Source organism: Amborella trichopoda, chromosome 11 (genome assembly GCF_054954075.1).
Source record: "Amborella trichopoda isolate Santa Cruz 75 chromosome 11, AtrichopodaSantaCruz75HAP2 v2.0, whole genome shotgun sequence".
NCBI classification, from domain to species: Eukaryota; Viridiplantae; Streptophyta; class Magnoliopsida; order Amborellales; family Amborellaceae; genus Amborella; species Amborella trichopoda.
The window spans coordinates 12412802-12421797 of NC_142346.1; positions in this window are offsets into that span (position 1 = coordinate 12412802).

The window sequence follows — 8996 nt, forward strand, 5'->3', positions numbered from 1 at the left end:
AAGCTTTAGAATGAGCACGAGGACAAGCACTTGCCTCACCGTGATCAAGTTATTTAGATTCCTAAGAACAATTAAAATTTAAATATGAAATTAGGTTGTGACCATCAGATCGGCTCTGATTCAATCTGGCTCGTTGGGCTCATATATTCATATGAGCTAGTGGGCTAATCTCAGTATTTTCTTAAATTTTATATGCAATATAATAAATTTAATATAATATAATACAATATAATATAATACTATTAATATTATATGTTATAATAAATATATATTACGTATAATATATAGTATAGTATAAGACATGTCTATATTAACATATAATATAATGATATGTATTTTATATATAATATAATATAGTACAATATAATATAATACTATAAATATTATAGTATGGAGTTCTGACCCCATCTATTCAAGGATGTCCAAGGCACATGACCTACATTTGGTTTAGGAAGTTATCATGCTGTATGGTCCACCCCATACTCCACAATACCTTCTCTTTGATGTGATGTCACCTTAGTGTATGGGACATGCTACTAGTAGACTGTAGCCAGTGTATCATATTTCCCATCATCTATTGTATACTCTTTAGGTCTGTAAGAGAACTCGCAGACTACCTTTACATTTGATGGTCTCTTACTATAGTGTAAAGCACCTTGACTGAATACCCTAATGAGAAGAATCCATTATTGTTATTTTATTTCAGATAAGTAGTTTCTCTTGTTATCTAAGGTATGGAGTACCGACTCCACTCTATCCAAGGGTATACAAGGCACATGGCCTCTACAGAGTTTAGGAAGTTGTCATGCTGTATGGCCCACCCCATACTCCACAATACCTTCTCTTTGATATGATGCCACCCTGGTGTATGGGACATGATATCAATAGACTGTAATTAGTATGTCATATTTCCCATTATCTATTGTATACTCTTTAAGTCTGTAAGGGAGCTCGCGGACTACCTTTACATTCCATGGTCCCTTACTACAATGTAGAGCGCCTTGATTGAATACCCTAATGAGAAGAATCCATTATTGCTATTTTATTGTAGATAAGTAGTTCTCTTTAGCATCTAAGGTATAGAGTACTGACCCCACTATATCCAAGGGTGTCAAAGGCACATGACCTATACTTGGTTTAGGAAGTTGACATGGTGTACTCCACAGTACCTTCTCTTTAATGTGATGTCACCCTGGTGTATGGGATATAATACCAGTAGACTGTAACGAGTGTATCATATTTCCTATCGTCTATTATAAATTCATTAGGTCTGTAAGAGAACTCATGGACTACCTTTAAATTTCATGGTCCCTTACTACAGTGGAGCACCTTGACTTAATACCCTAATGAGAAGAATCCATTATTGTTATTTTATTGTAGATAAGCAGTTCCCCTTGGCATCTAAGATATGGAGTACTGATCCCACTCTATACAAAGGTGATAAAGGCATATTCTCTATACTTGGTTTAGGAACTCTTGTTGTATGGTCCACCCCATAATCTACAGTACCTTCTCTTTGATGTGATGCCACCTTGGTGTATGGGGCATGATACTAGTAGACTGTAATTAGTGTGTCATATTTCTCATCTTCTATTGTACACTCTTTAAGTCTGTAAGGCAGCTCGCAGACGACCTTTACATTCCATGATCCTTTACTACAGCGCAGAGCACCTTGACAGAATACCCTAATGAGAAGAATCCATTATTGTTAGTTTATTGCATATAAGTAGTTCTCCTTGGCATCTAAGGTATGGAGTTCTAATCCCACTCTATCTAAGGATATCAAAGGCACATGATATAATAATATAATAAATTATATATAGTATAATAAATTTTTATTATATATAATATATAATATAATTTAAGATATTTATATATCATGCATAATATAATAATATAATCATTATTTATAATATATATTTAAGATAATAAATATATTATTTATAATGTAATAACATTATGTTATATATAATATATATTTAAAATGTCAAATGAATTTATAAAGGAGTCATAGGGCCCAACATGATGAACCTTAACATCCCAATTTTAAATAGAAGCTAGTGTGGGATAGAGATACTTGGAGACACGTCTAACTTCCCATTTTATAAAAACAAAAAAAAACCATAACGCGAGAGAAATAGACAACCATAATGGAATTCTGTGAACTAAAGTACTAGAGTAAGAAAATGAGCACGTGAAGTACATTCTCACATACAGTGATGCTACCAAAGCAACATGTCACTATAAGCTTTTAATGTCTCCTCATTTTCACAACATTTTCTCCTCATTTTCACAACTTAAAAGGTTGAAGCCTAAAAATGGCAAGCTCGACTTTGGTTAATGGATTAGTATTAATAATCCATCACTCTGGACTATTCTTTTGGGTGGACAGGAGGCCATAAAAAATTCAATGGTATAGAAACATGTCATCATGAGCAGTTAATGCATTTAATGCTCAACATTTTCCCAACTTTAGAAACTTATTGGGTTGACATTGAACATATAAAACCCAAGCTTGTTATGGATTATTATCAATGGCTCACCACTCACCGCAGGGATTACAATTTTAGGTGGACTAAGTGATGACCAGCAAACTCTATGGTACAACAACACGTCACCTTGAAGTTGGTTATTATTAACTATGAATTATCCCGACTTTTCAAAAGTGTGAATTAAGTTGTTGGATTGAATAACTAAGCTCGGGTTTGGGTGTTATGGATTATTATTCATAGTTCATCACGTCACCGTAGGGACTACTGATTTTGGGTGGACCCATGGCCGCCGATAAATCAACGGTATGGAAATTTTATAAATTATATGTGGATGGCAATAAAAACATGTTCGTGATATTGAGTATAAAAGTTATGTACAAGTCTCCGTTTATACAATGTTCAAATATATTTGGGTTCATAATAGCTTATGTCACTAACTAAAGAGAAAAATGGAAAAGATCCACTGTAGTATTAAGTTTGTAATGCAAAGGATCTCATAGAATATTATCTTAATATTGTATATCTTGCAATCTTATGCAATCTCCTAACTGTCAAATCGCCCTCCTTTTCTCCACCCCCCACCCCCCTCTCTCTTTAAATGGATCACTCTTGAATCTACCACATGGATCACTCTTGAATCTACCATGGCCTCTTCCCTATCACCCTCTCTCTCTCTTCCCGCTCCCCCCCCCCCCCCCCCCCCAACAAAAAACTCTACCCTCTCTCTCTCTTCCCGCCCCCACCCCCCCCCCCCCCCCCCCACAAAAAACTCTTTTAGGAAAATCTCTCTATCTCTCCTTCATGCCCGAACTCATATTGCAAACCCAAAATTCTATCAGGAAAATGTCTCTCTCTGTCTCCTTCCTGCTCGAACTCATAATCCAAAAGACGGGATCCCTTTTTTGGTTGGCAGCAAGAAAGCCTGTGGAGTGTAGGCCTCCAGAAGCAGATGACGACATGAATGAAGAAGAGCATGATGTGCGAGAGCAAGGCATGGGCATCGATATTCTAAATCTTATGGTATTCGACTTTGATACCCCAATTGGTGTCATTTATCAGCAATAAAAAATAATCTGGCTAAGGCGAAGAAAGGAGGTTAAAATAACAAATATGAAGTAGACATAGGACGACACAAGCCTGCGTAGTTTGGGGACATGGTCTAAAAGGTTGGTCCCAACCGTTATGGCTGCTAGGGTTCCGGGCAGGGTTTTTTGTGTAAATTATAAGGTCTTCTACTTGTTTGGGAGTTTTTGGGACCCTGCATTCTTGAATTGCATGATTGCTAACGGTGGTGGGCATGTTTCTGTAACTTTTTAGAGTCGTATTTCTAGTTTAACACTTTAACTTCTACTGACATGCCAAAAATCTTATTTTGTGTTATAATCAGTGATGCTAGAGCTTCCATTTCTTTTTATTTCATCTATTTCTTTTTATTCGTGCCATCATTCCTATACGCATTTCCTACAACTTAGTGTAATTCTCTTGGTGGGGTCACTATACTTCATATTATGTTACATTCGGATTTAGATCTCTTTTTTTTATATGAAACACAAAGTTGTTTCCTTCTCTCTTATCTAGTTCTGTTTTTTTTATTTTTTTTTTATTTTTTAGGAACCCACTTTCCCTTTTTTCATGGGTCATCTACCTTACCTTTATTAAGAGCCCTGCAGGTATTTGCTCATTTCATTTCATTTTAGTAAGCATTTGTTAATGAAATTTTGTATTGAGTAGTCTTGCTTGAAAATTTTTACTTCTACCCACTTTCCTTAATTTTTCATGGGTCGTATACCATGTATTTACTCAGTACATTTCCTTCATTTCTTGAATTTTTTTTCTTATGCTAATTCTTTGTGTTGGTTGTTGGTTCTATTTGGTTGAAAACTTGACTCTCTTTTTTTTTTTTTTTGCCTTCTATTGGTTTGCCATCTTGTGGAGATTTAATATTTTGAGTATTTTAACTATGTTTTTTATTTGAAAAAAGTTTATGTAAAGTGCCAACCTTATATTGTAGAAGTAAGGTGCAACTAAAAAGCCCATCGAAAAATGTTGTCTTGCCACTAGAAAGTTCTTCAATTAATCATTTGACCTCGATATATATGAATATGAAAGAAAAAATAAAATTCAAGTCCTAAAAAATAGTGCATCTTCTTACCCATTATTTAGACCGTCAATTTTCAAAAATTTTGAGTGATCATAGATCTGCTAGATTTGCATCAGTTTTTGAGCTTTCAATTTCATTATAGGGATGAGAAATAGACTTTTAGGCCACGATAAGAGTTTTGGTACCAAAAATACATCTTTAAATGAGATTTTACGGTGCACCTCACCGTGATTGTTTAAGGTCGACAAACCTCACCCTTTTTATTTAGTTATTAAGTTACAACCGTCTTTGTTACCTGCAAAAGACATCACAGTCATGTTTAGTAGTTAGTACTTTAAAACTCTAAATATTTAAATTTGATAGTTCATTATCTTGAAGGGGAGAGCAGGTGTTCAGCGCTAGCTTTTCCAACCACGCTCTCCATCAGATGATACACTAACACATGTCGATGCCACCACCTTTCCTTCATGTACAACATGCAGCCTTGTAGCTGCGACACAGCCTATTGGCCCTATACCACACACTGTCATGGTGTGAGCTTGAGACAAACCAACCTCCTCTAATGTCCAAAGGCTCTAAACAATCGACGTTGTGACACTTGACACTTCCTAAATAGAGTGCAGTACTCCTCATGTCTAAGAAATCTACCCAGTGACACCTGACCAACTCGTCCCTTCAATACTTCAAGAATTTGATTCCAAATATGTTGGAATCACGATTCTAAACAACAACATATCTATGTACTACATATATCAAAGACTCGAATCAAGTGATGTCGAAAACTCGATTCCGCTATTGTATCTCAAAGCGGCATGGATCTTTGATCCATATATGTCAAAAATTTGATTCCAAATACGTTCGAATCACGATTTCATAGATGACGTAAACTCGATTCCCCATATGTCAGAAACCCGATTCCATATATGACGGAAACTTGATTCCATTTTTGAATGAAACTTCTCTTGGAGTGTCGATCCCAGGAGGATGGGAATCTCAATTCCAAGGAGGCCGGAATCTCGATTCCATATGTGGATGAAATTTGGACATATTCCGATAATACCCGATTCCTGAAAATTAAGAATCTCATTCTCAACGATTCTTATTGTACGGACAACGATTCTTGGAACGGGAAACTTCTAGCCAAACGTGATTTCACGTTCTAGTTCTTGAAATGATTCGGATTCCCAGACGTTTCCAACAACTATGGGCCAAACCTATCAACACAAGGCTAACACATACCAACAGTCCCCAAACAATAGTAAATGAGCAACAAACTTCGAGTGTGGCAAGCTGGGACATAGGTGTTATGAATGTTTGAAGTGCGAAGCTGGTTTACTATGGAATCCGTGGAGTGTAATGAGGAGGAAAATGTGCACACCAATGAAGAGAGTGAGGCTGATATTAGCAACGAGCTTTTCGAGATTCTATCCATGCTAGCTACGCCCAAGGTTGTTGACGAGCCATGGGTGCGCACTAGTATTTTCACACAAGATATATGGTGCAAGGTAAGATATGCACTGTCATTATTGACAGCAGGAGCAATGAGAACATGGTTTCCCATGAAATGGTGAATAAATTGGAGTTACAGAAAGAGAGGCATCCCCAACCCTAGAAAATATAGTAGTTCAAACAAGGTAATTAAGTTCTTGTTGATTCTCGTTACTTAGTTTCTTTTTCTCTTGGCAAACAATATAACGACTATGTATAGTGTGAAGTATTGCCAATGGATGCCTATCACTTGTTGTTGGCCATCTTTGGCAGTATGACCATTCCGTGATTCATAATGGCAAGTAGGGGTGAGAACGGATCAGATTGGGTCAGGATCTGGGTGGATTTAGATCTAGATTGGATTACTATATATATATTATTTTTAAAAAGAAGAAAGTTTATATAAGGTTGCAACCTTAAAATGTAGAAGTCAAGATGCACTTCAAAAATCCATCGGAAAATATTGTTTTAATATTAAAAAACCCTCTAATTGATCATCTCGACATCAAGAGGTATGAATATGAAAAGAACAAAATATTTTGAGTCCTAAAAATTGTGCATCTTGCAACAAATTATCTAGACTGTCCATTTTCAAGATTTTCATATGTTTATAGATCTACTTGATTTAAACCATTTTTTGAGCTTAAAATTTTATAATTAGATATAAAAATAGATATTCAGATAATTCTAAAAAAAATTACACCAAAATTACATGTTATAATAAAATTTGGAAGTGCGCCTTAATTTGATTGTTTAAGGTTACAAAACCACGCCCTTAAAAAAACTATATATATAAAATAAAATTGGAAAGTATAGAATGAGACCATTTACTTTTGGTTCAAAGTGAGACATTAATCTAGACTACTGGATATGAAATTGGGTGGTTACAATTATTCCATTGATCAAGCTCAAACTTCAAAAGAAATTTTTTCGAACTTTGTGACACATCCAAACTATCGAACTTCACATTAAATGGTTGTAAGTAATTGTGAACACCTTGTGTCAAAAGTAAACGGTCTGATTGTATACAATCCCAATAAAAATATTCTATTTTAAAAAAAATGGTGTTAGATCCCGATCCAAGTCGGATCCAGATCGAATCCACTTGCATTGGGATCCGATCCAAATTTCAATTTGGATTAGGTCCAGATCCGGATTTTAGATCCAAATTTGGGATCCATACCAATCCAAATAGGATCCAAATTCTGAGTTTTGAATCTAGATCGAGTCACCCCCTAATGGCCAGAACGCTTCCAGCCCTACTGTGTAAAACGAAAGAAATGGGAAACGTGTGTTTCCCCTTGGCGTGTTTGCCCTTATTTCCGAACTAATCTACTAAGGAACAAAATTAGCAGGCCTCCAAAGCTTTGGCTTCCAAATATACTTAACCTTAAAACACATTTTTTTATCTATATCTTATTAACTCTTCACGGTTTTGAGTTTACTTCCCTATTTATTTTTCCAAAATGCAATTTCAAATTCTCTTGCTAAACTTTCATGGGGTTCTTTTATGCACTTTTTGGTGAATCGGTTTGGAGAGAGTAAAACGAATAAATTAAAGAAAAGCTTTCTGTTCTTAACGTAAGCGGCCATATTATGGGAAAGGTTTCTATACATAGAAGATCTATGCTTCTCCCACCATCCAGACGTCCCATTTTGATCAAGAGAGTTACTCACCATTTGATCTTAGATTCGACGTCTCAAAGTATTTTTTTTTTTTTTTTTTTTTTTTTTTTTTTTTTTTTTTAACAAATTGTTGATATGAAATTTGGTATGTGCTATCTTCTCATTGAGGCACACCTATAAAAAAAAAAAAAAAAAATATTTTTTTGGTAAAAATAATGACGAAAATACCCCTTAAAATTTTCAGTGGTATTTTGATCATTTTATTTTATTGAAATATATTTTTTATATTTTCTCGCTAGTGCAAGTTTAATAGAAAGATTGGACAGCGAAAATTTGGTATCAAAATAGTTTGTAAAAAAAAAATAAAAAATAAAATAGTGTATAGACATGACATTGTGATTGAAGCAATTTTAACCCTCCATTCAAAATGGATAGTTGGATAAGGGGAAGTATATAAGTTTTATGTTGTAGGAGAAGTATAGAAAGCTTATCCATCACTAAAACCTTGTTATAAAAATAAAAATATAAAACAACAAATAAAGAGAAATTTACATTACTTTATTTTTTATACTTAAATAATAGTCCTTATATTTTATATTGTACATGTATTTGAATTTTATCTCTTTATATATATATATATATATATATATATATATATATATATATATATATATATATATATATATATATATATATATATATATATATATATATATATATATATATATATATATATATATATATAGGAAAACACTACACATCACTTATTGGCGAAAATGAACAGTGATTTCACCTACCCCCATCACCATCCAAAGTTCATCGCGTAATCACAATTATCCGGTAGTGTTTCATTTTTCATTTTTTTTTCTACAAATCGGAATGGCCTAAAATTTGGACCGTGCATTCATCAAAAATAGGAGAATCTTTGAAAATTATAAAAAAAATATTTTACATGAAAAAATTTATCAAAATACCCTTAAAAAGTTTCAGGGGTATTTTGATCAATTTAGTTTTCACGGATAATTTTTTTTATATTTTTATTAGATGCGCCTCAGTAAAATGTACATACCCTCCAAATAAAGATTCTCCTATTTTTGATGAACACACACCGAAATGAAAATTGAAACACTATCAGACAATTTATATTGTACGAATTATTTTTTTCATATTTTATTAAATGAACTTTGATGAATAAAATGTACGCTTAAAATTTCAAATGAGTATGTCTATATATATTGGATTAAACTTAAATTAAATATGTCCATGCTTCTCACAATCTTATACCTATA